General features: G+C 35.8%; 1 long non-coding RNA gene across 1 annotated transcript; it reads left to right on the forward strand.

The window, feature by feature from the left end:
* Positions 1-605: 605 nt before the first annotated feature.
* On the forward strand, positions 606-6,878 carry LOC146735563 (uncharacterized). Its single transcript, XR_014931113.1, has 3 exons — positions 606-646; positions 5,421-5,451; positions 6,286-6,878. It is a non-coding gene; the product is annotated as an uncharacterized LOC146735563 (long non-coding RNA).
* The last annotated feature ends 275 nt before the right edge of the window (positions 6,879-7,153 follow it).

Below are 7,153 nucleotides of genomic sequence, written 5' to 3' on the forward strand. Positions count from 1 at the left end.
TCTTGTACTTAGTTTAATAACTTATAATTATTATTATATATATGTTGTAAAATTATGTTGTCAATATGATACCAGAGACGTCTAAGTCATGTCAAGTTCTGGTTATAAAATTAATATGTATAATATTTTGTTTACATCTGTGTGGGCGAGTCCCGGGACAGAGTACGCCCGGTATAAACTGTCATATCATAACAGTTACATAAAACGACGGTCTAGCAGTGACAGACGCGTACTTTAATTTTGATCAAATTACAACACATGTATAGTCTTAGTATAAACCGTACATAAATCATGTCATGTACTCGATAACACACTGATAATCAATTGAGCGTCGTTTATATTTACAGCCTCTACAAGTATATATAACTTTAATTCGTGTGCAAAATATGCACATTTTTGCATTTGAACACGATTAAAATAAAGGCATAAAATTTCCACAAATCAATCTGAAAAAAACTAGATGTGATTTGATTTCGTAAATTTTATTGCACTACTAATTACTAGTATAACCATGGAACTGGTTTATAGTTCCATGGTATAACTAAGAATGTTGGACTTGGACAACGACCCGTCTCTCAGGCCGTGACTGTGAAAACTATATAGCGCCACCAGACGGTCGAAGTTTATATGCTGCGCTTTCGTTTTGGTGAGTACACGTTTATTTTATGATCGGAGATTCAAATGTTTAATATTGATAATATATGACAACTATTATATGTTACTATAAGTGAACGTATCCGAAATGTAAAGGTCTAGTAGTCGCATTCTCAGGTCCAGTTTTCGGTGTAAGATATTAAACATGATAGAGTTTGTGCATTTTCTAGTCATTTATCGTGTAAAACAATCATGGCGTCGCCCAGTCATGTCGACCGGAAGTGCGTGCATCGTGTTCAACTTCTGAAAGCATTGCACATGTCTAATACATTTGGAAATTTAGAAAGTCACAGACGTGTCATTTGAGCGGCACAAACAAACAAAGACATTATTTTACAGCTCTAATGGGTGAAATAATTGAACAATGTCGCTATTTTATAGTGTCGATTATTTAGAAAGGTCAAACCTCAATTCCCAAAACTAGCAATGTATGAGGTAACCCGAATCTCTGGCCCCCGACCCCTGGCCAATGAGTTATTAATTTACATGTTTTTGTCACATATTTTTATATATTTAACGCCACTAGCCAATGTACATAAAACGCGGAAGTGAATTGGCCGACAAGTTACCATGACTCGACAGTAATATAGAGACATTTCGCGATGGGCGTCTTTCGTGGTCGGTAATGTTTACGAAAATTTTTGTTCACTATTTTATAAAACTGGCTTGGCAGTTCTCATCACCAAATAGACAATGTCACAGCCTTTCGGCCACTTTTCCAACAAATCCAAAATGACTAGATAATTTTGTTTACTTTACAATTGTACTATGATTACATTTGTTGATAATTTTAATGCATATTACTTGTACACCCACAAAAATACCCCCAGGATAAGAGAATTTATTATATAGCCTTGACAAAAAAGCAATATTTTTTCCTTGTCTTATTATTGAATTTTTTTTCGTTCTGTGTAACTGTATGTGGAAATCCTAATAAGAGTCAATGTACAGTTCACAACTAACAGTTTTGCAATATTAGAGGTTGTGAACTTGTCCATAGAGGCTGCAAACTGCAATTTTTTTTATAAAAAGTGTGTTCACTGACATTTATTTTGTATTTTTTTATACTTGGCATTTTGTTTTTGTTTTTTGTTGTAGGTTGTTTGTTTTGTGTTTTTGGAGTTTTGTACAAAAATCAACAGTTAAATAAGTATATTATTTCCACTTTGCAGTATATTGTACACAATACTTGTATGCTTTGTTCTCCAGCATAAATCAGATTGTAATGTAAGCATGAGATTGTAATGTAAATTTAGTTCATTAATGTTGTACGTTGACGCTTTCTCTGGGACCTCGAGTCCAGTCCCATTTACTTACTTGTTGTCAGTGTCTGACTGGTATATACAAAATACGACCAAGTAAACGTGAGAATATTAAAAGAAGAAACCTAAAAATATAATTGTACACATCGAAATTGAGAATCGCAAGTGTAGACATATAGCATAGAAATAAACACTAAATACATCTATCCCAGCCAGCAATTGAATCATCAATCGGCATTAGTGATGTAACTGGTATTTCTATCTATTTTCTTATATCCCTCCACCATACTAAAACGCTCAAGTGAACGTTGTCAAATTCGCGAGTGTGCATATTTTTGTACAGTGGCGTGAACATTGCTACAATCAAAGACGCGCAGAACAGGAAGTCCATTCTGTGCTAGTACCATTGCCAATTTTTGGACAAAAGAGGACTATTTATATAGTGGGATGCTCCAGTAAGAGATTGTTAAAATTGCCCGATTGGCATATCAACATCCTGTATTGAAACAGAACATATTCTATATTCTCTAACAATAACATTGTTATGTCTCTAGACTCACAACGAACCCAAAACAAAGGAAACATTCCTATCCAAACAACCTGCGTCCTTGAAAATGAGTCTTATCGCCATTGCGTTTCTGAGCGAAAATATGTTGATGTCAAAAACGACCGATTTTCGCCAAATCTTCTATGATTTTTTGATAATATCATTAATTCAGTCCAGCGGTTAGATAGGTTATTTATTAGAGACGCTCGTGAAACAAAATTGATGATGTAAATCACTCTGGCGACGAAAAAATTGGTGATAAAAGCCAAGGGGATGAGGGACTGAATTTCAAAAAACATATTTTATATGTATGCCATTCAATTTGGCCTGAGCCAGAGATTGGCTAGTGGTGTTAAATATATAAAAATATGTGAGAAAACATGTAAATGGCTCATTGGCCAGGGGGCCATTCAATTTGGCCTGAGCCAGAGATTGGCTAGTGGTGTTAAATATATAAAAATATGTGAGAAAAACATGTAAATAGCTCATTGGCCAGGGGGCCATTCAATTTGGCCTGAGCCAGAGATTGGCTAGTGGTGTTAAATATATAAAAATATGTGAGAAAAACATGTAAATGGCTCATTGGCCAGGGGGCCATTCAATTTGGCCTGAGCCAGAGATTGGCTAGTGGTGTTAAATATATAAAAATATGTGAGAAAAACATGTAAATGGCTCATTGGCCAAGGGGCCATTCAATTTGGCCTGAGCCAGAGATTGGCTAGTGGTGTTAAATATATAAAAATATGTGAGAAAACATGTAAATGGCTCATTGGCCAGGGGGCCATTCAATTTGGCCTGAGCCAGAGATTGGCTAGTGGTGTTAAATGTATAAAAATATGTGAGAAAAACATGTAAATGGCTCATTGGCCAGGGGGTCATTCAATTTGGCCGGGGAAATATTGGCCGGGGGCCAGTGATTCAGGGTTACCCCAATGTATGTGTTAACAATTTCAAAACCTGGAGTCATCCGGTTCTTTGCACATGTGTTTTTTACAAAATTTTCTTGCTGGTCCTTAATTGCTATTTTTGTTATTTGTGGGTATGTTGCATTGATATTTCAATCGTCTTATGTGTACTTGACGATCTAATGGTTGATTTTGAGCCTATTGCTTGGATACCATACATATAGGTACCTCAGGTATACCTATCTGAGATTTGTTCAATTCATGATGATATCTAATTTTGAACAGCTAACATCGGGGCTATCTCAGCTGACAGGCTGCTTGTTAGTCCCCGTTCGGACGTAGTCCGAAAACAGGGACTTATGTTTTGCCCTGTGTGCGTCCGTGCATCCGTGCGTTGTATCTCACCTCTATCTCGAACATCGATGGACCGATTAAGTTCAAACTTCACTCATACATCACACATTATATGGGACATATGCACATGCATTTTTTTCATGATCCGATTAACGATAGCCGAAAAGCGGCCATTTTAAGGCCGAAAATGCATCAAAATCGGATCCGGATCTCAGTCATGCATGGACAGATTTTGTTCAAATTTGGTACCTACATTAAACATAATAGGACCTTGATGCACGTCATTTTTTTTTTTGGATCAAGTTCAAAATGGCCGACTGGCGGCCATTTTGTTTTAAAGAATTCAGTTCTGGATCCGTATCAGAGACATGCCTGGATTGATCAAGTTCAAACTTCACACACATAAGGTACATCATGTCACAAATATGTATGTGCATTTGTTTCATGATCTCATTAACGATAGCCAAATGGCGGCCGCTTTAAGGCCGAAAATGCATTGAAATCGCACATTTTCACCATTCCGGAACCGGATCTCAGTTATGCATGGACGGATTTTGTTCAAATTTGGTACATACATTGAACATAATAGGACCTTGATGCACGTCATTTTTTTTTTCGGATCAAGTTCGAAATGGCCGACTGGCGGCCATTTTGTTTTAAAGATTTCAGTTCTGGATCCGTATCAGAGACATGTCTGGATTGATCAAGTTCAAACTTCACACACATGGTACATCATGTCACAAATAGATATGTGCATTTGTTTCATGATCCGCTTAACAATAGCTGAATGATGGCCATTTTAAGGCCGAAAATGCATCAAAATCACATATTTTCACAATTCCGGAACCGGATCTCAGTCATGCATGGATGGATTTTGTTCAGATTTAGTACCTACATTAAACATAATAGGACCTTGATGCACGTCATTTTTTTTTGGATCAAGTTCAAAATGGCCGACTGGCGGCCATTTTGTTTTAAAGAATTTAGTTTTCGATCCATATCTCGGACATTCCTGGACAGATCAAGTTCAAACTTCACATACACATCATACATTATATCATACATATGCCTGTGCATTTGGGCCAGTCCTTTTAAGGTCAAAAATTTACAAAAATTGCACATTTTCACCATACCGGAACTGAATCTTAGTCATGCGTGGGCAAATTTACTTTAAATTTTTGTTTGGACTGTGTTAAAAATGGCTGACTGGTGGCTATTTTGTTTTACTGAATGCAGTTCAACATCCATATTAGTGCTGCTTTGAATGTATATGTCACTCAAATATGAACGCAACGGGGACGTGTCATTGACTTGTTTTATTTTGTGTTGTGACCTTTGACCTATTGTACTAACTGCATGTTGCGGTTTCAGCCACTGGTCAAGTTAATGACCCCTTGTCAATAATCATTGGTTGTAATGATTTGCTATTTCACGTTTCCTGAAATCAACCTGAATCAATTAACAGGGCGAACAATTTTTTAAATAATTTGTAGCGAAGAGTGAATAGTTTAGTGAATAGAGATTTAGTGAATATTTTTTATTATATTTATTAAAGAGTTGTTTGTTACACTTTCCTGTGTAGGTTTGCCATTTATCTGTATTAATACCAAAAATTGCTGTGTTGACCGTCACATTACTATAATAATTGTAAATTCACTATGTTGCATAATTTAACAGTTCTCTATATTTCTCTTGCAGTCTATAACAATCTATTCCTGTATATTGAAAGGTAAGATATGTCTAGGCATGAAAGTTGAATTTGTTATGATCTATACCTTGTATAGTTTTAATTTGGTTAAAAATTATGTATCAAACATGTGCACATTTTGTTAGCCGTTAATAATGAAGTGTGAACTCTGGATATATGCTTATATACTGCTCAATATGTATTGATACTTATACACATTATTACTACATGTCAGCATTATGGTAAAATATATCAAAGTTCACATGATTTGTGGGAGTTAGTGCTATATGTAGATCATTTTGTCACTCAACTGGGGAATTGATATATATATGTGTCAATCTTTCTAGCCTATGCATAAATATCAATCAGGTTTTTAGTTTAGTAATTCATGAGACATTCTAAACAGTAAATAAAGTTTTATAGTGTTCTAATTCAAGACACCTGTATGTCCACAATTTTTAGGTAATATATTTTTGAAATCAACCATTTTTTACAACCAGATCTCATTCACACAAACACTTTGATCATGTTTGAACATGTTTAGGGGTAGATATGAGTATGTTTAGCTCTTTATTAACAACTGTATAAACTTCAAAAATCATAAACACAGACATCAGACCTATGTACATGCATGTGTGTGATGATCCAATTCAAGACAGCTGTGTGGTATTTAACTGTGAAGGAAAAAACTCACAATGCAAGTTTGCAATTTATCTCACTGTTTTGCTTGCAAATTAGCAGTATTGCTAATGAAATTGACACAGGTAGCATCTGTATTTTAATAACAATGTACCTATCTCTTGTAAGTAAAAACAGTGCTCAATTTAGCAAATATATTAAATAAATCACTCGTATTTTGACAATTGTATCTTTCAGATGCCTCGAAAGAAAGGTTGGAAGAGAGGTGAAGCTCTAAAGAAGAGGTTGGCTTTGGGTAGAAACCCACCAACCAATGTCCTTCGGGATCAAAGCGATACTGTCCTTCGGGATCAAAGCGATACTGTCCTTCGGGATCAAAGCGATACTGTCCTTCGGGATCAAAGCGATACTGTCCTTCGGGATCAAAGCGATACTGTCCTTCGGGATCATAATAAATCAGAAAGTATTGTCCTTCGGGATCATAATGAATCAGAAAGTACTGTCCTTCGGGATCATAGCAATACTGTCCTTCGGGATCATAGCAATACTGTCCTTCGGGATCATAGCAATACTGTCCTTTGGGATCATAGCAATACTGTCCTTCGGGATCATAGCAATACTGTCCTTCGGGATCATAATGAATCAGAAAGTATTGTCCTTCGGGATCATAATGAATCAGAAAGTATTGTCCTTCGGGATCAGAATGAATCAGAAAGTATTGTCCTCCGGGATCAGAATGAATCTGTAAGTATTATCTTTCGGGATCAGAACGAGTCGCAAATTAGTGCTGGAAGTATTTTTAATAAAGTACATGATGAAGAAACAAATAATGTTGCAGAGAGTTTCTCATTAGAGCAAATTCATTTGTTAAATGATTCAGTTGGAAATGTTAATGATCAAACAACAGGTAATAAGTTCATGCTAAAAACTTCAGTACAAGGAAGTTTTCATCAAGGTCATCATCAATTTTTAGATAACAATGGAAAACAGTGTGTTGCAAATAGCTTAGTTTCTATGATATTCAGTCAAATCAAATGTGTAGATTCATGGGAATCGGAAGACTTGGATATAATACTGCAAACTGGTAATGAATTGTATGGCTTTT

The sequence above is a fragment of the Saccoglossus kowalevskii genome, chromosome 12 (assembly GCF_978046115.1).
Source record: "Saccoglossus kowalevskii chromosome 12, keSacKowa6.1, whole genome shotgun sequence".
NCBI classification, from domain to species: domain Eukaryota; kingdom Metazoa; phylum Hemichordata; class Enteropneusta; family Harrimaniidae; genus Saccoglossus; species Saccoglossus kowalevskii.